Source organism: Phyllobates terribilis, unplaced genomic scaffold, assembly GCF_046119375.1.
Source record: "Phyllobates terribilis strain yellow unplaced genomic scaffold, ASM4611937v1 Scaffold_1__5_contigs__length_1240528914, whole genome shotgun sequence".
In the NCBI taxonomy this organism is placed as follows: domain Eukaryota; kingdom Metazoa; phylum Chordata; class Amphibia; order Anura; family Dendrobatidae; genus Phyllobates; species Phyllobates terribilis.
In genome coordinates, this window is record NW_027362761.1 from 308,984,536 (window position 1) to 309,007,988 (window position 23,453).

The 23,453-nt window shown below is 50.3% G+C and overlaps 1 protein-coding gene across 2 annotated transcripts in view; it reads right to left on the bottom strand.

Annotated features, from left to right (window-relative positions):
• GGT5 (gamma-glutamyltransferase 5) overlaps nt 1-23,453 on the bottom strand; it is a 340,283-nt gene that overhangs the window by 240,234 nt on the left and 76,596 nt on the right. Inside the window, exon 1 of one of the 2 annotated variants that reach the window (XM_073674242.1) lies at nt 20,033-20,180. The exons of the other annotated variant lie outside the window; for it this stretch is intronic. The gene's annotated coding sequence lies outside the window, so the exon portion shown is untranslated. Of the gene's footprint in view, nt 1-20,032; nt 20,181-23,453 lie in introns of those variants that run through there. 2 annotated transcript variants of the gene reach the window in all.

The following is a 23,453-nucleotide window of genomic DNA, read 5'->3' on the forward strand; positions in this document are numbered from 1 at the left end:
TACTTCGCAAGATTTTGCGATTTAAAATGAGCGACCCTTGGGGCAGAGGGCCAACCCCCAGGAGTAAGACGACCAGGCCCACAAAGCTGGCGAGACAAGTACGTGGGAGGACGACCGGTCCTATCTGTCGTGCTTGATGGCATCCCGATGAACGTGTGTCACCCTGGCCTGGATGCCACAAAATGTAATAAATCTGTGTCTGAGAGCAAGGGGGAGGTTCTCTTGTCAGGGGAACATTAGCATGCAATGCCTCCTGTCTCAGGCCAGTAGGGGGAGCTGGCTGCCCCTATAAAAGCTGGTGCTGGGGGCAGGGTTGGAGAGAACTGGATTGCCTGTCTCAGCTTTGAGACGTGTCCCAGAGTGGAGCAGGGACAGAAAGTTGATTGCACCTAAGAGGAAGTGTGGCAGTAGGAGAGAGCCACCAGCCAGAGACAAGAGGCAAGGAAAGCCTGTCTTGGCAGATAAAGACTTACTTTACCAGACTTTGGTGTCTGAGGCTGGAAGGATTCTACATCCCCCAGCAGAGAACCAGTTCGCAAGGGACTGTACATTCCTTGGCCTAAGAAGCCTGGAGGCCCTGCCACAACCGAAGGGACCAGTAAAGCCGTACAAGGCTGGGAGCAGAAAGGAACCCACGTCGCAGGCCATACAGGCGAGAAAGCACGGAAGCTCGGAAACGTGGGCTGTTACTCTATAAGGAGGAGATAGCCAGAAGGAGCGCAGAAAGCATGGTAGGCCTACACCCTCACCCTGACCAGGGCCAATTTCCCCGTTGCTCTCAGACATCCAGGTCCCCTCCTAGCCGGGACTGTTTATGGGTCAGTTTACCTGTTGTAGTAAAGACCCTGGACTGCAACTTGTTGTCTGTGTGCTCCTTGCTCCTCCAGCACTATCAGCACTGGGATTCTCACTACCATCACTCCCACCATCCATTATACTGCCCTGGTGCCGCACTCTTCCCGTGTGGAGTCACACTACCCTAGCTGCACGCCTCATCAGCCCCAGCGGTCTGCAAGCAGCGGCGGTTCCTAATAACCGCAAATCCACGGGTGGCGTAGTCGGACATAATCAATATAACAGACTACCACTGGCCTGACCACCCTGAGCCACGGAACCGGGTTGCCACTACTACTCCCATCGTTTCCCTAATTGCCCGGATCCGAGTGCCCCACGGCCCAGGGGGCGAGTCAGCTTTGGCGTAGTCGGCAGGATTTCGTGACCGCAACCACCGGGTACTGCGTGCCTGAAAAAGACTTTTGTAACTTACCTGCGGCGAAGTTTCCCGCCGTCCGGAGTCGTTTCCCGCCATCCGGAGCGGATTCCCGCCATCAGACGCCATCTTGGACCTTTTCCCGCCGTCTTCTGCCGTCTTCCCGCCATCCGCAGCTGTTTCCCGCCATCGGACGCCATCTTCAGGACGCCGCGCGGGAAGAAGAGGGGCGTGGACGTCAAAACCGCGCGAGATCCGAAGCTCCGCCCCACGCACCGACGCTGCGCAAGGTCCTGGAAGGGAGCGAGAGCGACGCTGACGTCATCAAGACGCGACGCCAGGTCCTCGTCCATAGCAGCAGCAGCGGAGCCGCGGCCTACAGAAGAGGATCGTCGGAAGGTAGGCCACGGTCCACTAGGGGGGTAGAAAGATGTCGGACACAGAGGCGCCCACTACCACCAACGCAGCTGCAGCAGCGGTGATGCCCTTTTCCCTGCCCTACATCACTGGAGCGGCCTGGCTGCCCAAATACTCAGGGGAGCCCCATGCCCTAACTGACTTCAAGGAAAGGCTATACAGTTTGTTCCACGTTTACCCCTGACAGAGGAACAGAAGGTCAGCATACTAACAGGGCAGTTAACTGGCGCAGCCCAAAGGGAGGTAAAATCATGGCCCATTGAGGAGAAAGGGACTGTGAAGGGTATTCTGGCCCGGCTGCGGGGTACCTTTGATACACGTACCTCCGCTGAAATTAAAATGAGGTTCTATGGATGTAAGCAGCGGGCACAGGACAGCATCAGAGACTATGCCCTAAATCTGCAGGAAGCCTTGAGGACTATTCAACAAACTGACCCTGGCAGTGTGCAGGAAACCGATAAGCTGCTAACAGAACAATTCATAGAGGGTCTGCTGTCCAGCGCCCACAGGGCCCAGCTGCGCCTCATGTTCTTCCAGAACCCCGACCTGACCTTTGCCCAATTTAAGGACAGGGCCATAAGGGTGCTCCGTGAATCTGCAACCAGTGGCGCTATAAACCCCCGGCGCCCTGCTATCACCTACCACCAGAAGGCGGCGCCCTCCTCTATGGACTCCGTGGAGGCTGATGCACAGGCCCTGAACCAAGCCCCGTCGAAAGGCCTGCACCACCAAGTCCAGGAGCTGACCAGGAGCGTCGCGGCGTTGACCAGGACCGTCCAGGCGTTGCAAGTGGACCCGTCAAGACCCATCGAGCTGGCTTCAAGTCCAGAGGATGTCCCGTGGCGTCGACAGAGGAGGATCCCGTCGTTCCGAGGGAGGCCCACAGACCGCTACGCAGAGGATGGACAGCCCATTTGCCGTCGATGCAACCAGCCCGGACACATTTCCAGGTACTGTAATTTAAACGGGTCCAACCTGGGGCAGAGGGCCGACCCCCAGGCATAAGATCACCAGGCCCTTATAATTGGCGTAATAAGTACGTTGGGGGGCGCCCGGTTTTACCCGTGGTGCTGGACGGTATCCCCATGAGCGCCTTGCTGGATACTGGGTCGCAAGAAACCACAATTCCTTATGTACTTTTTAAGCAGTATTGGACTGATGCTGATATCACACGGTATCCAGACAGTAACTTGAGCATCATCGCCAGTAATGGCTTACCCGTGCCGCAGATGGAGTTCAAGGAGATGACCATTAAAATTGGTAAAGTTGAACTGCCGGCACAGGGAGTGATTATTGTGGACATTGACCGTCATGAAAGTCACCCTAAAATAACTGTGGGTACTAACATAATTGAAAATTGTCTTTCAGAGGTAATTGTAATTCTACAACAGGTGGCGGTGAATGCTAGTTCCAGCCAACAGAGGGTCCTCAACAAGGAGATAAAAGCCCTGATGAGACGGCAGCAGGTAGAACTGTCTGGTGGTGAGATCGGTAGCGTAAGACTCAGTGATCCATTCCCCATTTCCATGCCTCCCAAAAGTGAAATGATGATCTGGTGTCGGACTGCAATCGGGTTGAGAGGTAGAGACTACCAAGCCATGGTAGAACCCGTGTACTCAGACAGCAGGCCCACCATTTTGACAGCCCGGGGGGTGGTTGATGTCCGTCATGGGAGGGTGCCCGTCCGCATCCTCAACATTGGGGAGAGGGAAGTACACTTACCCAGGTACGCTACACTCGCCAAACTGTTTGTTGTCGAACACCAGGCTATCAGAGCCGTGGAACCCTTGCCTCCATCTCCTCAGGCGGAGGGTAATGGCTCCCAGAAACAAAAGGAGGACTGGTGCCAGAAACTCCACGTGGGTGCTGACTCCACACCCCTGCACCAAAAACAAGGAGTCTACCGGGTGGTACAGGAGTATGAGAGAGTCTTTAGTAAGCACCCGCTAGACTTCGGCAGAGTAAAAGGGATAGAACACCACATCCCCACAGGGAGCCACCCACCAATAAAAGAGAGGCACAGACCTGTAACCCCTGCACATTATCAGAACGCCAAGGGTATGCTAAGGGAGATGAAAGAAGCTGGGGTCATTAGAGACAGCTGTAGCCCCTGGGCAGCCCCCTTGGTTCTGGTCAAAAAGAAAGACGGCACCATGAGAATGTGCGTGGACTATAGACAAATCAACCGTATCACCCACAAAGACGCATATCCGCTGCCTAGAATAGAAGAGTCTTTAGCCGCACTAAAATCTGCTAACTTCTTTTCTACTTTGGACCTTACTAGCGGGTACTGGCAGGTTCCTGTGGCAGAGGCTGACAAGGAGAAGACCGCCTTCACCACCCCGATGGGACTGAGCGAATTCAACTGTATGCCTTTCGGGCTCTGCAACGCACCAGGGACCTTCCAGCGGCTGATGGAATGCTGTCTAGGGCACCGAAACTTCGAGACGGTCCTCCTTTACCTGGACGACGTGATCGTCTATTCGAAGACCTACGAGGACCATCTCAAGCACCTGGCTGAGGTGTTCGAAGCCCTGGCAGGCTATGGCCTGAAGGTGAAACCATCGAAGTGCCACCTGCTGAAACCAAAGGTCCAGTACCTAGGGCACGTGGTAAGCGCGGAAGGAGTGGCCCCCGACCCTGACAAGGTCACGGCAATCAAGAGCTGGCCAAGCCCCTCGAACATCAAAGAGGTGAGACAGTTTCTCGGGTTGGTAGGCTACTACCGAAGGTTCATCCCCGGGTTCACTAAGATGGCAGCTCCTATGCAGGACCTCCTGATCGGACAGTCTAAGTCCAGAAGTCAAAAGCCACCCTTCAAGTGGGATAAACCGGAAGAGGAGTCCTTCCGCCAGCTAAAGTTGGCCCTCACTGGGGATGAGATCCTGGCCTACCCTGATTATGGCCAGCTTTTCATTCTCCACACAGATGCCAGTAATGTGGGACTGGGAGCCGTACTGTCCCAAAACCAACAGGGCAGAGAACGGGTGATCGCATACGCCAGCCGGAAGCTGAGGCCCACCGAGAGGAACCCGGAGAATTACAGCTCCTTCAAGCTAGAATTCTTGGCGGTGGTGTGGGCCGTGACGGAACGCTTCAAGCATTACCTGGCCTCCGCAAAGTTCACCGTGTACACGGACAACAACCCGTTGACACACCTGGACAATGCAAGACTGGGTGCCCTGGAACAGCGGTGGATGGCCCGTCTCTCCAACTATGACTTCGTGATCAAGTACCGGGCAGGCAAAACCAACGCCAACGCGGACGCCCTATCAAGAATGCCTCACTTACCTGAAGGTGACAAAGACCCAGAAGAGCTGGAAGAGGTAGAACTCCCCGCGTTTCACCGGTATGGAGCCGCTCAACACTCTCACCGCGTGAAGGAGGAGGATCTAACAACTGTGATGATGAATCCCCTACCTCACCACAGCTGGGCCGAAACCCAAGATAGTGACCCTGCTGTCCGCCTGGTGAAAGATCTGCTGACCCGGGAAGACGCCCGCCTAGATCCAGATGCCCCAGAGGAAGCCAAGCAGCTATGGAAGGAGAAGAGCAAGCTGTTCCTCTACGAAGGCAAGTTGTGCAGAAGGATTGTCAACCACCGGACGCACGAGCTGACCTGGCAAGTCGTGGTCCCAAGGCGAGATGCAGCTATGGTCCTGGGAGCTTACCATGACAGAGCGGGACACTTCGGTTGGAAGAAACTGGAGTTCCTACTAAGAGGAAGGTTCTTTTGGGTCGGCATGAGAGGAGCAGTAGAAAAGTGGTGCAGAGACTGTGGCCCTTGTCACCTGAGGAGGAAGGATCGCACCAGCCAGAAGACACCCTTGAGGCCCATCGTCACCACGCAGCCTCTTGAGCTGGTAGCTCTGGACCACGTCAAATTGGCTCCAAGCCGGTCTGGATACATCTATGCCCTGACAATCGTGGACCACTATTCCCGTTTTCTAGTGGTGGTCCCGGTAAAGGACTTGACAGCCCAAACAGCGGCCAGAGCCTTCCAGCAATATTTCTGCCGTCCACACGGGTATCCGGAACAGGTCCTGATAGACCAGGGTCCAGCGTTCGAGGCTGAAATCTTCCAGGAGTTCTGCAACCTCTATGGCTGTAAGAAGATTCGGACAACGCCTTACCACCCCCAAACCAACGGGATGTGTGAGAAGATGAACAATATAGTCATTGATCTCCTGAAGACGTTGCCCCTGGAGGAACGCAGCCTGTGGCCAGAAAAATTGCCGGACCTGGTAGACATGTACAACAATATCCCGGTGAATGCTACAAACTGCACCCCGGCTTACCTGATGCGAGCTAGACCGGGTAAGCTGCCCGTAGACCTGGAGATGGGAGTCCTAATACCTGAGGACACCTCCCCGGATGCGGACTGGGATACGGAAAGGCAACTGCAGTACAAGAAGGTACAGGAGAGTGTGGAGAAGAGCCTGGCCCAGGTGAGAGAGAAGCAAGAAAGACTCTTCAATCAACACGCCCCTGCTAGTCCCCTAGAACCTGGTGAGCAAGTCCTAAAGCGAAAAAGAAGGCTACATAAGTTGGACGACCAGTGGGAAAGGGAACCCTACACCGTACTGCAGTCTGACCACGACAACCCAAAGGTGTGCGTGATCACCAAGGACGGAGGAGAAACCACTAGTGTCGTCTCCAGAGACCACCTCAAAAGGTGCCCCGAGCAACTCCGCAGTGCAGAAGAGGATCAGAGTGACCTTGAACCCGCAGAGGACAAGGAAGAAATGATCAGCACCGTTCTCGGAGAGTTCCCTCAGTCCTGGACTCGCATAAATGATGCCATAGTGGTACCCGTCCTGCATTTCCTGCAACCGGCCCAGCAACAACCAACACCAGAGCCGGAAGGTGAAGAGGAGCAAGCGGTTCCAGAGGCAGAAGAGCCTGTTCCAGCAGCCCAGGAGAGTCAACCCTCTGCTGACAGTGAGCCTGCCATGCCTGCGGTAAGACAAAGGACCCGCAGACAGCTGCCTGCCCTACCTGTACACCCAGCTGGTAGCTGTACCCCTAACGCTAGTGGGGAAAGCCAGGTTGGTCCACCACCAGACAGTGGGTTAAGGAGGTCAACCAGGAGCACAAAGGGACAGATACCCGCTCGCTGGAGAATATAGAGTGTACTAAATTGTAAATAACCTTGTTGCCAAATGTTGAATTGTTTGCAAAGTTACATGCATGTTTGGTAATACTCTGTTTCAGTTTCTTGCAGCTACCGTAAGGACTCACAGGTTATGGACTTTTTATAACCGGGACCTTGTATGGACTGCATTCTGAGCCTAACCCAGGAATGAACTAAGACTGTGAAGGACTTGGGGTAGGACAGACCCCCACCTGGTTAAGGCTCCCCGTTGTTTTGGTGATATGGACACCCGGTCACAGGCCACACTGTGACCTAAAGAACTCAATTTGTGCGTCGTCTGTCTATTAATGTTTTATTGTTGTGCATATTGTCTTTGTTTATTGTTTAGTCCCGGAGTACTAAATTTCACTAGGGGGGAATGTGTCACCCTGGCCTGGATGCCACAAAATGTAATAAATCTGTGTCTGAGAGCAAGGGGGAGGTTCTCTTGTCAGGGGAACATTAGCATGCAATGCCTCCTGTCTCAGGCCAGTAGGGGGAGCAGGCTGCCCCTATAAAAGCTGGTGCTGGGGGCAGGGTTGGAGAGAACTGGATTGCCTGTCTCAGCTTTGAGACGTGTCCCAGAGTGGAGCAGGGACAGAAAGTTGATTGCACCTAAGAGGAAGTGTGGCAGTAGGAGAGAGCCACCAGCCAGAGACAAGAGGCAAGGAAAGTCTGTCTTGGCAGATAAAGACTTACTTTACCAGACTTTGGTGTCTGAGGCTGGAAGGATTCTACATCCCCCAGCAGAGAACCAGTTCGCAAGGGACTGTACATTCCTTGGCCTAAGAAGCCTGGAGGCCCTGCCACAACCGAAGGGACCAGTAAAGCCGTACAAGGCTGGGAGCAGAAAGGAACCCACGTCGCAGGCCATACAGGCGAGAAAGCACGGAAGCTCGGAAACGTGGGCTGTTACTCTATAAGGAGGAGATAGCCAGAAGGAGCGCAGAAAGCACGGTAGGCCTACACCCTCACCCTGACCAGGGCCAATTTCCCCGTTGCTCTCAGACATCCAGGTCCCCTCCTAGCCGGGACTGTTTATGGGTCAGTTTACCTGTTGTAGTAAAGACCCTGGACTGCAGCTTGTTGTCTGTGTGCTCCTTGCTCCTCCAGCACTATCAGCACTGGGATTCTCACTACCATCACTCCCACCATCCATTATACTGCCCTGGGGCCGCACTCTTCCCGTGGGGAGTCACACTACCCTAGCTGCACGCCTCATCAGCCCCAGCGGTCTGCAAGCAGCGGCGGTTCCTAATAACCGCAAATCCACGGGTGGCGTAGTCGGACATAATCAATATAACAGACTACCACTGGCCTGACCACCCTGAGCCACGGAACCGGGTTGCCACTACTACTCCCATCGTTTCCCTAATTGCCCGGATCCGAGTGCCCCACGGCCCAGGGGGCGAGTCAAACGCGTTGCTGGACTCTGGTTCCCAGGTGACAGCGATGCCATATATCCTTTATAAGCAATACTGGACTGATTCAGACATTACCTGCAGTCCAGGTGAACATCTTAACATCTTTGCCAGCAATGGTCAGCCCTTGCCTCAGGTGGGGTATAAAGAGGTGACCATAAAAGTTGGCCGAGTAGAATTGCCATCACAAGGAATGATAATTGTTGATATTGATCACCGAGAAAGTCATCCTATGATAACTATAGGCACCAATGTGATAGAGAATTGTCTTGGGGAAATTATTCTTTTGTTGCAACAGGTCGCAGAGACTGCCAGTTCCAGTCAGCAGCGAGTTCTGCAGAAGGAGATCAGAGCCCTGATGCAGAGACAACAGGTAGAGCTGTGTGGAGGAGAAGTTGGCAGTGTCAGAATGAGTGATCCATTCCCCACTGCAATGCCCCCTAGGAGTGAAATGTTAATATGGTGTCGGGCAGCAATCGGTCTCAGGGGTGAAGATTATCAGGCCCTGGTAGAACCCGTGTACTCTGATAGTAGGCCCACCATCTTGACAGCCAGGGGGGTAGTTGATGTCCGCAAGGGGAGAGTACCGGTACGCATTCTGAATTGTAGGGAGAAAGAGGTCCATTTACCCCGGTATCCCACTCTTGCTAAGCTGTTCACTGTCAGTAACAATGCAATAAAGGCAGTGGAACCATTGCCTCCGTCCAAACCAGCGGAGGAAAATGGCTCCAAGGGGCAGGTGCAGGATTGGTGTCAGAAGCTACAAGTAGGCACTGACTCCACCCCTTTGCACCAAAAGCATGGGGTGTACTGGGTGGTCCAAGAATATGAGCGAGTCTTTAGCAGACACCCACTAGACTTTGGGCAGGTAAAAGGGGTCCAACATCATATCCCCACAGGAGATCATCCGCCCATTAAAGAGAGGTACCGGCCTGTACCCCCAGCTCATTATCAATGTGCCAAAGTAATGTTACGAGAGATGAAGGAGGCTGGGGTGATCAGAGATAGTTGTAGCCCCTGGGCAGCTCCATTAGTTCTCGTTAGAAAGAAAGATGGTACAGTGAGGATGTGTGTTGATTACAGGCAGATTAACCACATTACACATAAGGACGCCTACCCATTACCCAGAATTGAGGAATAATTAGCAGCATTGAGATCAGCTAACTATTTCTCCACTTTGGATCTCACCAGTGGGTACTGGCAGGTTCCTGTGGCAGAGGCGGACAGAGAAAAGACCGCGTTTACAACGCCAATGGGCCTCAGCAAGTTCAACTGCATGCAATTCGGGCTCTGCAATGCCCCAGGAACCTTCCAGCGGTTAATGGAGTGTTGCCTAGGACACAAAAACTTTGAAACCGTCCTGCTGTACCTAGACGACGTAATCGTCTACTCAAAGGCATATGAAGACCACCTGGAGCACCTGGCCGAGGTGTTTGAGGTTATGGTCTGTCTTGTTATGGCCTGAAAGTAAAGCCGTCCAAGTGCCACCTGTTAAAGTCCAAGGTGCAGTACCTAGATCATGTGGTAAGCGCCAAAGGTGTAGCACCAGACCCTGAAAAAGTCACTGTGATCAAGGACTGGCCAAGACCCTCCACTATCAAGGAAGTGCGGCAGTTCCTCGGGCTGGTAGGCTACTACAGGAGATTCATCAAGGGTTTCACCAAGATAGCGGCACCCATGCAGGACCTCTTAGTAGGCCAGTCCAAGAAGGCCAAGAACCCGAAACCTCAGTTCAAATGGGGTAAACCAGAAGACGAATCTTTCACTGAAAATGGCTCTTACTGGAGACGAAGTCCTGGCCTACCCCGACTATGGCCAACCCTTTATACTCCATACGAATGCCAGCAACGTGGGATTGGGAGCGGTGCTGTCCCAGGTACAGTAGGGCAGAGAGAGAGTGATTGTGTGACGCCTCTTCTCGAAAAGCCCTTTTGTTTTACCCTGGGAGATGGGGGACTCGGTGTCGGGTCCTATGATTTAGAGATGGGGTGCAGCCGTGGCCCGGACCCGACCCATGCTCAGGGCCGTCACATTAAAAAGGATGGTGTGGGCTTGTCCGGGTTGAGTGGCTGATTTACGACTACGCCACCTGTGGCACCTGGTGAAGGCCACCAGCGCCGCCGCAGTCCACTGAGGCATGGTGTTGTGGCAGCCAAAGTTATTACTACTCCCCACAGGCGGAGCGAGGCCTTAGGGCAGAGGGACAGGATGGAGGGGGTAGTAGTAGAGGGAGACGGGCGCCGCGTCGTGCGGTGTAGCGCAGAATAAACAGTCCGGAGGCCATAGGGGTGAACTTCCAAGGCTTTACTCACTTTAGAGATGGCAGAAGGAAGGTGACTCCCTGCTCCCCGCAGAGTCCTGCAGTCACCAGGGACAGGGGTCCGACAACCTCCGAGTAAGTCCAGCATTCAATAGGGACCCTACACCAGAGTGTTCCTGAACTACAGAGCGAATCCTTTCCTGTCCGTGTGTGTGCGAATAGGCCGGGTCTCCCTCTGAGCTCCTCTCAGAACAAGGGCACGGGTGGCTGCTCCGCTCCGTCCGATACCCGGTGGGATCCTCAGGGCCTACCGGGCTTTCCTGACCAGGACTTGGAGTAACAAGGTCGGGTGTCGGGGGCCGGTACCCCTCTTGCAGCCGGACTCCCTCTGAATATATCAGTTGGTGAGGACAGGTGGCGTACGCCGCTCCATCTGCATCCTCCCCGGGATCCATTTGCTATGGAGCCACACTCTTAAGCTCCTGGCCTTCTTGGTCCTGGTCCTTGACCGGGTCGAGACATTCCTTGTCTACAACCTACCCCTCGTCCCAAGGACGGGGCACGAGGGCTGTGTCTCCATCCGATGCGGGCCTACACAGGATCCGCGTTAGGGTGGGAGATCACAGTCCACTCAGCAATTGACAGCATAGAGACAGTCAAAGAGCGATTGATGGCAGTCAAAGAACCCAGACCAAAAATGGCTTTTTATTAAATATGAAATTTAAAGTGTAACTAACTTGTAGGTCCTCCACCCACCCTCACTCACTAACTGGTTCCCCTCACTCTTGGTTCCCCAGTCTCCTTGTAACCAGGGGAGCAGCACCTAGTGCATACTAGCCCCCTCTGGTGGAGAAATGTGGTGTTGGATGCAAAGGTTGGGTCACGACTATCACACTGTTCTTACTTCAGAGGAGGAACACTACACTCCATTAAAGAAGTGCAGCATCCCTGTGGCGGTTGAACCCTCAGGGGCGCCACATTCCCCCCTGGTAAAACACAGCACGTCCGAGGGCTGCAAAAGAAGTAACACCTAGGAAATTTTCTTTTTAATATAAACGTGAACTATCTTCCCTTTATGGGAGGCACATCTTCTTAAACGTTGCATAACAGGTTATACAGTACAAAAATACAAAAGTATAAAATTATAAAGGTGCTAGCATTTTCCAGAGACATTTTGTGCAAACAGACGGGTTAAGGTGCAAAGACGCAGAGTCAGTTCAGAAGTGCGAGGGACCTGTCCCAAACCCTTAACGTGGGCCCTGGGGTGACTGCAGGGCATGAAGATCCCGAGTTGGACCTCCAGGAGAGCCACCCTGACAGGTTTTCCTTCTGAGGTCTTGAGGTAGAAATATCCGCGGTTTTGTATAAAACCAATATGGAGCACCTAAAGAGATGCAAACTATATACAAGGGAAAAAGAGTCTGTCTGCTGCCAGTCCGCAGGGACACATGTCTCTAGAAACCGGGGATTATAAAATAAGCAAAAATAGAAATGTCAACACACATTAACTTGTAAACAAAAACTGCAACAGCCAGGGCTGCTTTAAACCTTGGGTTCCCTCCTGGGAAACGGCTCGTTCCTCCCGACGGAGGCTGACCGGTCCCCTGAGGCCGAGCGTGAGGGGGCGTCGCTCCGGGGCACTTTGTGTACATCCAGGGCGTACCACCCTCGCACCCCCTGGTGGCGAGAAAAGGTCACTGTATCGCCCAGGAAGAGGTTCCGACCAGGGTGTCCCTTCTTCAGACGCGGCTCGACGTCTCGCCGGCTGACAAAGACGTCGTCCTGGTACTGGGGACTTCTAATGAACCCCCACACCGCCTCATGGTGGAAGCGGACGACTTGCCCTTCCACTCGGAGACTGGAACAGGTGGCCTCCTCCTGACGAGCCCGGGATTTGGCAGCTTTAGAGATGGCAGAAGGAAGGCGACTCCCTGCTCCCCGCGGAGTCCTGCGGTCACCAGAGACAGTCAAAGAGCGATTGATGGCAGTCAAAGAACCCAGACCAAAAATAGCTTTCTATTAAATATGAAATTTAAAGTGTAACTAACTTGTAGGTCCTCCACCCTCACCCACTAACTGGTTCCCCTCACTCTTGGTTCCCCAGTCTCCCTGTAACCAGGGGAGCAGCACCTAGTGCATACTAGCCCCCTCTGGTGGAGAAATGTGGTGTTGGATGCAAAGATTGGGTCACGACTATCACACTGTTCTTACCTCAGAGGAGGAACACTGCACTCCATTAAAGAAGTGCAGCATCCCTGTGGCGGTCGAACCCTCAGGAGCGCCACAATTGCCTATGCCAGCAGGAAGCTCCGTCCTACGGAAAGGAACCCCGATAACTATAGTTCCTTCAAGTTGGAGTTTTTAACCATAGTCTGGTCTGTAACAGAGCGCTTCAAACACTACCTCGCCTCCTCCAGATTTACAGTCTTCACAGACAACGACCCGCTGACGCACCTGGAGACTGCAAAGCTTGGTGCCCTAGAGCAACGATGGATGGCCCGACTGTCTAACTACGAGTTTACCATCAAATATTGGGCAGGGCATAAAAACACTAATGCTGATGCGCTCTCCAGGATGCCTAACTTGCCAGATGGGGGAGAAGACCCGGAAGATCTGGAGGAGATAGAGCTACCAGCTTTCCATCGTCACGGGGTGACCCAGTGCTCCCACTGTGTGAGGGACAAGCGCTCCGCCAACAGAGAGGCCACGTTCAACCTATTGCCCAACCATGTATGGGCAGAGACGCAGGATAGCAACCCGGCTATCTGCCTGGTAAAGGAGTTGCTGACACAAGTTGACTCGCACCCTGATCCAGATGCTCCACAGGAGGCCCAGCAGTTGTGGAAGGAGAAGGGCAAGCTGTTCATCTATGAGGGAAAGCTGTGTCGAAGAAGCATCAACTCCCGGACACACAAACTGGTCTGGCAGGTGGTAGTCCCGAGGCGGGATGCGCCAATGGTCTTAGAAGCGTACCACGATGGAGCAGGACACTTCGGGTGAAAGAAGTTGGAAAGCAATTGAGAGATGGTGTCAAGAATGTGGTGCATGCAACCTGAGACGGAAAGACCGCAATAGCCAGAGGACTCCCCTGCAGCCCATAATCACCAAACAACCACTTGAACTGGTAGCCTTGGACCACGTGAAGCTAGCCCCAAGCCAGTCAGGCTATGTCTACGCTATCACCATAGTAGACCACTACTCCCGGTTCTTGGTAGTAGTGCCAGTGAAAGATCAGATGGCTCAGACGGCAGCCAAAGCATTTCAACAACACTTTTGTCGCCCGCACGGTTACCCTGAACGAGTGCTTACCGACCAAGGTCCAGCCTTTGAAGCGGAAGTGTTCCAAGAATTCTGTAACGTGTACGGCTGCAAGAAAATAAGGACGACGCTGTATCATCCCCAGACCAACGGGTTGTGCGAGAAGATGAACCAGGTGGTGATAGACCTGTTGAAGACGTTGCCCCTTGAAGAACGTAGCCTATGGCCAGAGAAGTTACCAGATTTGGTGGACCTATATAACCACATCCCGGTGAACTCCACCAACTGTACACTCGCTTACCTGATGAGAGCAAGACCTGGTAAGCTACCCATCGACTTAGACATGGGAGTCTTAACACCAGAGACGACATCACCAGATGCAGATTGGGATACAGAGCGGCAGCAACAATACCGCAAGGTGCAAGAATGTGTGGAGAGAAGTTTGTCCCAGGCGAGACAGAAGCAAGAGAAAACTTACAATCAGCACGCACCTGCAGTTCCCTTATCACCTGGAGAACGGATACTCAAGAGGAAGAGACGAGTCCATAAATTAGATGACCAGTGGGAGGTTGAGCCATACACCATCCTACCCTCGAATTACGATAACACCAAAGTGTGCCTCATCAGTAATGATGGAGGGGAAACTTCAGCAGCAGTCTCAAGAGACCACTTGAAGATATGTCCTGAACAGTTGAAACACAAAGAAGACAAAGACAGCCCTCAGCCCACAGAAGAGGTGGAAGAAACGGTCCAGACAGTCCTTGGAGCATTTCCCCGGTCTTGGACGCAGGTGAACAGAGCAATTGTGGTACCGGTCCTGACCTTTCTCCAAGCGGCCTCACTGGAAGCTGCAGAGGCTCCAGAACAGCAGAGAGACCAATTGGCCCCAGAGACAGATGCTTTATCAGCAGCAGATCAGGAGAATCTACCCTCTCCTAGCAGTGAACCTGTCGTACCCAGGGTGAGCCAAAGAATTCGTAGAAGATTACCCAGCCTACCGGTGTTTCCTCAGACTACCCGTAGTGTAGTTCACACTGAACCCACCACACCAGGGGTAGACACTAGGGACCAGGGTAAGTCAGTGACAATAAATGTACTACGTAGATCGACCCGAAGTACTAAAGGTCAGCTCACTGCCCGCTGGAGGAACTAAAGTGTATGTTATATATAGTTGTAACCGTTAAATAATCTTGGATATATATAGTTGTTAAATTTATGAACAATCGGACCACAGGACTAGGTGTGGTCAGGACAATATTGAATATAGTTAATAAGTGGCCTTGAAAATAAACCGCAGGAGTGGCCGAAGACGGGGCCCAACGACAGAGCGCCCTGAAGCCACTCCCAGGGACGATACACAAAGTGGGTTGATGCGGTTCCCACCAGCCAAATTTCAATTATCCGGAAAAAGACAATCCCCGGATTGTGGCGTAAAGACTAAGCGCCGCAAAGACTGCTATAAATTTTTGGTTGGGTTTTTTGTAATTCTTGACTTTGTAAACTATTTGTAATGTGAATTGTTATTATTGTTGATTGTTAATTCAAAAAGGTATCCTCAGTCCGGGAGTACTGAATTTAACTAGGGGGGAATGTGGCACCCGAGGGGTCCGGTTGCCACAGTGGCATTGCCTCCCTCACAAGAGGTGATGCCATGCCTGGAAGAAAGCAGGGGTCCCCTAGTCAGGTATACCAGCATACAACACTTTCCTGGCTCCAGACCAGCAAGGGGAGCTCCTCCCCTTAGCAACTGGAATCTAGAGGCAGGGTTAGTTAGAGTTAGTGAGAGGAGTTGAATACAGGACAGCGACGACGAAAGACCTGGGGAGTGGAGCTGCATGGCAGTTCACCCCAGAGAGGAGCGTAGAAGAACCGGACACCGGAGTCCGAGGTTGTGGGGCACTGAAAGCCCAGCAGCAGAAACTGGAGAGCAGGAGACTGCAGGTCTCCTGGCCCCATCAGACGCCCGGTGGCTCAGCAGCACATAGGGCCCAGCACCGCCACGTGGGAGCGACACTCCAGGAAGGCCCGAGCTGCCTGCCATACGGGTGAGCACAAAGACGTTTTACTCAGGGATGAGGGCCACAGCACAGCTATAAGCAGCAGGGCCAAAGAGATTAGCGCAAAGGGAAGGTCTACAACTTCACCTGGCGAGGTGGATTCCCAACTTGCTTCCAGGCCGCCCGGACCTCTACTACCAGCTAGTACCCGTGCCTCGGTCTGCCTAACCACCGCAAGTAAAGATAAGAGGAAACCGCCATTAAGTTGTGGACTGATTATTAACTGCGCCATTCCCTGCACTACACTGCACAACAACATCTATAACATCACCATTTCCTGCCCTGGAGCTAAGCTGTTCCAACTCTGCTGCGTCACCATCAGCTCCAGAGGATCTGCACCGCAGTGGCGGCTCCACATAGCCGCATACCATAGGTGGCGTCACGAACATTATATAGAAACTATATTCCCTTTTCTTTAAAACCCCTTTTATTGACCACCCTGGGTCACGGACCGGGTCATCGCCACTGTGACATCCCCCAGCATCGACCGGCCCGGCTACCGAGTCCCCCTCGGTCCAGGGGGCACGTCACTTTCACTTTGCGTTCCAGCACCCGTTCAGTGGCTCACGTTGGGGCTTACGTCCAAACCCACAACAAAACGTGATTCGGACGTATGCACCGACGGGGCCGGCAGAATGAACGTGCGCTCTGCTGTGCATCATTTTCGGCATGAGCGCCTGTGGCGCCCCTGAGGGTTCGGTCGCCACAGAGGTATTGCATCTCAACCAGAGGTGTGGTATCTCACTCTCAGGTAAGGAAGGAGTATGGCTCAGGACCCTAACACTACATCCACTACACCACATTTCCGGGGGACAGGGCGACAATGCTCCTACGGGAGAGCACAACTGTCCCTGATCCCTGGCTGGAGAGGGGAGGAACCACTTAGAGAGGGGGAACTATGTAGTGGATGGGTGGAGGACGTAGATCCTGGGTGCACTGAGTAGGAGCATATAAAAGAGAGTAGCCATCTTTGAGGAGGAGAGTGAGAGGAGCAGAGCCTCTGCAGGGGCTCTGCTCCACAGGCGGGCCTAGCCACTGAGGCCCAAGTCTGAGAGGAAAGGGGAGCAGGAAGGCTCCAGGACAGGAACCGAAGAAAAGTTGACGTGCCCCCTGGGCCGTGGGGGCACCCAGAGCAGGGCCTTGTAGACGCTGGGGGTTGTAGTCACTGTGGCGGTGACCCTGTCTGTGACTCAGGGCGGTCAAACCAGGGTAGTAGTCTATTTGTAAAGATGTTTTTATAATGTCCGACTACACCACCTGTGGAATGCGGTTACTAGGAACCGCCGCTGCGGTCTACAAGGCCTGGGTCCGGGCGCCCCCACGGCCCAGGGGGCGCGTCAACTTTGGCGTAGTCGGCAGGATTACGTGCCCGCTACCACCGGGTACTGCGCGCCTTCACAGACTGTGTCGCAGGACCTCGACGGAGACCATCACCTGCGGAACTGCGGCCTACGGAAGAAAAGTGAAAGAAGGTAGGCCACGGTTCACTAGGGGGGAGGAAGACGCCCAAGATGGAGGGAACTTCAACCACCGGCGCGGCCGCTGCCGCAGTAATGCCATTCACCATGTCTTACATACCGAGGGGGGCGCTGCAAGTGATCGGCGACACCCAAGCCCCGGAAGAGCTGCTCATGGATCGGGAGGTGATGGGCCGAGTTGAAGCGGTCGCGGGAGCAGGTAGGAGTGATGTCCCTGTCCCGGACGCAGCTGGCGCTGCACCGTCCCTGGTCCCCCTGCCGGAACCGCTTATCCCGCTCGCACACACCCCAGACCTGTACCCTGGTGATCACGTCATCTACACCAGGCACAGAGGTGAGAGGGGCTGGTATGCCCTGAATGTCCACCGGGTGGGGAGAACGTTCTACAGTGCTGATGACCCGGCTGGGTCAGCCTGCGGTGGACCAGAGCCTCCCTGGAGGGAGCGCTCTTGCTAAAGTGTAGTAAGTGGAACAGAACTGATAATGTACATAGCTACCTGGAAAGGTACAGCAGAGACACTGCAAGTTGAAAGGTTTGGTGTGTGTTTACTTAATTACCCGGAAAGGGTGCAAGGAACTGACAGGCTGAGGACTGTGAGCAGCCAAGAACTGATTTTGTAAGTAGTTGAGCTTATTAAAGTGCCCACATGCAACAGACGTCTGAACAAAAACCTGTGGAGGTGGCTGAAGACGTGGTCCAACGCCGGATCATCAATGCCCTGTAGCCACCCCAGGGCCTACGTTGAGTGTTTGGGACGGGTCCCTCAGATTACAACTTGTTCCAGTGAAATGGACACCTGGTCGCAGAATGAACTGTGACCTGTTGAAAGGACTTCGCTAAGAAAAAGTTGCTGAAGATGTTTTATGCTTGAAAATGTGTTTTACATATATATGCCAAGAATTGATATTGAAAGAAAAGTTTAATATGATAGCAGTAACGTTTAAAAGCAAATTGCCTCCCATAAAGGGAAGATCTACTGTGTTGATGATCTTATATGTGAACGCGTTCTAAAAATTTTGCATGTCTTTGAAATTGTCTTTTACTCTGTTCCAGAGTGTGCATCCATTGTCCCACACCTAATGCAGTCTGCATTTGAGCAAACCCCTGTTTTGCACTGGAAACTCGGTGTTCTGTATACCCTATGAATAAGGTAAATTTGTGAAGCCTCTGTGATTTACAGGAGGATAGACTAGGCATCAGCTCCAACAAATCTTCCCTTTGCTCTTCAGAGATTGAGCCCACCTCTCCTTCCCATTTAGATTTAACTAATAAAGGGTGTTGAGAATGCAGAAGCTGTTCATAAACTTTAGAAATTAAACCCCTTGTAGTTTTGGCTGAGGCTATTAAATCTAAGATATAATCCTTTTGTATAATTGGATCAGGTAAAGTGCATTGGGTCTGCATGCCGTAATTGTAAATATTAGAAAAACAGATCATGTGCTAAATTTAATTCCTTTTGAAATTTGTCAAAGCTTTTAAACATGCAGTTTTCCAACAAATGGTCTAATGTTTGTATTCCCCTCTCTTACCACCCTCCCAAGCCTGGCAATTTAACAAATTCGGCCAGTTGAGGGTTCTGCCGTATTGGGGTAAATTTGGAATAATCAGTACTTCCCAGTAGTTGTTTCCCCCTGTCCCAGACTTTATATATTAATTCTAAGGTTGGCTTATCCTGTCCACCTACAAATCCAGTGTTCGCTTCCAATGCATATAAGGTTGAGGTCCATTTTTGTCTTGTAAAATAAGACTTGCTGTTTTGACCATGCTCTCTCTCCTTACCCAACCATGAAGCTGTTACATTTGAGATGCTATGAAATAGATCCATGGTTCCAGTATTGCCAATACACCTTCTGCTTTATCTCTCTGGAGTGTTGTTAATTTAACTCTTCCTTGGCGCTTGCGCCATATTAGTTCCCTGAACATGGTCTGTATTTTGCAAAAAATGGGCTGTGGAATCCAGTATGGTGAATTATGCAATAGGTAGAGCAATTGGGATATCAAAATCATTTTAATAAGATTCCCTCTACCTATTACAGACAGGGCAATCTGCACCATGTATTTATTTTAGATCCAAATCTTTCTAACAGGGAATTTACATTAAGTGTTATATAATCTATGGGTTTAAATTGACCACCACCTGTATCCCGGATCTATCAATTATTTCCAAAAAGCAGAGAGGATCTAGTGGCAACAATGATGATTTTTCCCAGTTTATTTTGTGGCCTGACTATTGACTGAATTTTGCCCAAAATTGGTCCAAAAAATGTTTCTAAGACTCCCTCATACAGTAACATGTCGTCAGCATACAGACTCACCTTTTCTTAAATAATATTACAGTCAAAGCCTACAAATTCCCTTGACTCCCTCAATTTACATGCCAGCTGTTCTACTACTATTGCGAAGAGGAAGGGCGAAAGCAGGCAATCCTGTCGAGTGCCCCTCCCCAACACAAAGGGATATGATAATTGACCATTCACCTTCAACCTAGCAGTCGGGGATCTATAAAAAATTTTAACACAGTATACACATCTAGAGACAAAACACATTTTTTCTAATAACATCCACAAATAGCTCCACTCAACGCTGTCAAACGCTTTTGCAGTGTCATGGGACATTATCACTCTATTCCCACTTTTTGAGCTACATAGTTGCAAATTCAGGTATAGATGCCTTAAATTGTTGGCTGTAGACTATGTATGAACACCTGATTGATCTTCATGAATTACTTCAGTTATCACTTTATTCAGTCTGTTAGCTAATACTTTCAGAAAGAGACAAAGAAAAATACCAGCTCACCCTCTGTTACTTGTATTCAGTCCGGGGTCCGTGATCAGCACTACTGCAGGCGCTCTGGTAATTGCTGAGAAGGGAGAGTTGATCCAGCGCCAAGGAAGCCAAATTTAATTAAAAACATGTGATTACTTTATTTCTTTCATGGTTAAAATCCAAGAGATAAGGTCAACAAAATGACGGAGATATACTCCACAGCAAGGGGGAACATGGGGAAGCAATTAATAGTTGATACTGCCAGACGCTAATACTTTCACCAACAATTAACATCAACCTGGAGCAAAGATATTAGCCGGTACGAATCCGGGTGATCTGAGTTGTTCCCTGGTTTCAGCAGTGATATATATTATGATTGCTTCATTCAAAGAGGTGGGAAAGCTCTCCACTAATTCAGCCTCCTCAAACATTTTTAATCATTTGGGAATTAAAATGTCCTTGTATTCTTTATATAGTTCCCCGGGAAGGCAATCTGATCCTGGAGCATTTTCATTGTGAAGGTCTCTCAATGCATCCGCCAACTCCTCCACTGTCAGAGGCTGCTCTAAGACTTCTCTAGAAGCTGCAGATAGTTTAGGGAGATTTATACTACAGTATATAGCTAAGATATGTCTTCCTCTTGAGCCATGGATTTAGATGTATACAAGTCCCTATAGTAAGAGCATAATGTAGATATAACAGCGGAGGTATCAGTAATTACTTCTCCTTCTACCGAAACCAGTCTAGTTATATATGCTGAGCCTTCTTGTGCCTTGAATATTGATGCCAGTTGATGCCCCGCACTTTCTCCCTTTATAAAATATTTTTGCTAAATAAACATACCTTTCTGCGATGCCAGGACCAGAAGATGATCCGCCAAGGCTTTCTGTGCCAACTCCCGCTTTTGTAAATTTTCCACAGATCCCCTTTCTATATAGGATGCTTCCCTTAATGTACCCTCTTGCAACTCTAAGAATTGTTCCCGTGTCTTTGATTTGGTTTTGCTGATTTCTCTTATACAAATTAACCATATATACGCCTTCATGGCATCCCACACCACATTGTTCCCAACTGTTCCCTCATTTATATGAAAGTATTCCACAACTCGGGGTGCAAGAGATCCTTTAACAACTTAACCAGTAGTGTTGTAAGCACCATAAAGTTTTCCCTCTTGAGTTTCCCTCACTTAATTGTAATTGTATCAGCAGAGGCGCATGCTGTGAGATATTTCTGGTTAACAACTTTATAGTTTTCATATAGCGCAAGATATGTTCTTTACCAATGGTCAAATGTATTTGTGAAAGTGAATGATGTGAAGAGGAGTAAGTTTATGTTCACACATGTTGGGTTTTTCAGCGTCACAAATCTGCAGTAAAACCTAATCTCTGGCAGGAAATCAGCTGCATCAAAAATGCAGGTTTTAATGCATTTTTATGCATTTTTTATGCGTTTTTTGTGCGTTTTTTCAGTGCTATTTTCAGTGTCCTTCTGTCTCTATGCATGCACATAAAGGTCAGTGGAAAAAAAAATTCATTCTGGTTTTGGCATAGTAGGGGAGGTGAATTGTTCCGGAATAGTTTAGACACTGACAATGTATTGAGTTTGTATGACACCATTTACTTTCACACTATGGGGTCTGCCATTCAATTGCACAGGCATTGTTCAATTTCACACTTCCCTGGGCCACAGGTATTGCTCAATCTCACATGTATCTCAGCTAATGTTTAGACTGTACACATCACTAATTTAAATAAACACTCTTAATACAAACAACCATTTCAGTGGCCAAGACAAGATGGTAAAATCACAAAAATAAATGAGTTTCACATACTGCTGTACTTGCTTATTTTCATTAAAAACGCAGCAAAACCTGATAGCTACAGTTGTGCTCAAAAGTTTACATACCCTGGCAGAATTTATTCTTTCTTGACCTTTTTTCAGAGAATATGAATGATAAAAAAATCTTTTTCTCCACTTATGGTTATTGGTTGGGTGAAGCCATTTATTGTCAAACTACTGTGTTTTCTCTTTTTAAATTTTAATGACAACCAAAAACATCCAAATGACCCTGATCAAAAGTTCACATACCCTGGTGATTTTGGCCTGATAACATGCACAGAATTTGATACAAATGGGTTTGAATAGCTACTAAAGGTAACATCCTCACCTGTGAGCTGCTTGCTTGTAATCAGTGTGTGTGCATAAAAGCTGAGTGAGTTTCTGGGATCCAGACAGACTCTTGCATCTTTCATCCAGCCACTGACATTTCTGAATTGTGAGTCTTGGGGAAAGCAAAAGAATTGTCAACGGATGTACGGGAAAAGGTAGTTGAACTGTCTAACACAGGAAAGGGATACAAAAACATGTCCAAGGAATTGATAATGCCAGTTAGCAGCGTTCTAGCTGTGATTAACAAATGAAAAATCAGGGGCTCTGTAAAAACCAAACCACGGTCAGGTAAACCAACAAAAATTTTGGCCACAACTGCCAGGAAAATTGTTTGGGATGCAAAGAAAAACCCACAAATAACATCAGCTGAAATTCAGGACTCTCTGAAAACTAGCGGTGTGGCAGCTTCAAGATGCACAATATGGAGGCACTTGAAGAAAAATGGGCTGCATGGTCTAGTCGCCAGAAGAAAGCCATTACTGCCCAAATGCCACAAAGTATCTTGCCTACAATATGCACAGAGACAAGCCTCAAAACTTCTAGAACAAGGTCATTTGGAGTGATGAGACCAAAATTGAACTTTTTGGCCACAAACATAAACGTTACATATTGAGAGAGGTCAACAAGGCCTATGATGAAAGGAACACCATTCCTACTGTAAAGCACGGAGGTGGATCGCTGATGATTTGGGGATGTGTGAGCTACTAGGGTACAGGAAACTTGGTAACAGTTGAAAAGATGAATGCAGCACATTATCAGCAAATACTGGAGACAGATTTGCACTCATCAGCCCGAAAACTGCGCATGGGACGTACTTGGACGTTCCAACATGACAACGATCCAAAACACAAGGCCAAGTCGACCTGTCATTGGCTACAGCAGAACAAAGTGAAGGTTCTGGAGTGGCAATCTCAGTCTCCTGACCTCAATATCATTGATCCACTCTGGAGAGATCTCAAGTGCGCAGTTCATGCTAGACAGTCCAGGAATTTACAGGAACTGGAGGCTTTTTGCCAAGAAGAATGGACAGCTTTACCATCTGAGAAAATAAAGTACCTCATCCACAACTACCACAAAAGACTTCAAGCTGTCATTGATGTTAGAGGGGGCAATACATGGTATCAGGGTCATTTGGATGTTTTTGGCTGTCATTAAGATTTAAAAAGAGAAAACACAATAGTTTGACAATAAATGGCTTCACCCAACCAATAACCATGAGTGGAGAAAAAGTTTTTTTTTATCATTCATTTTATCTGAACCATGGCCAAGAAAGCAAAAATTC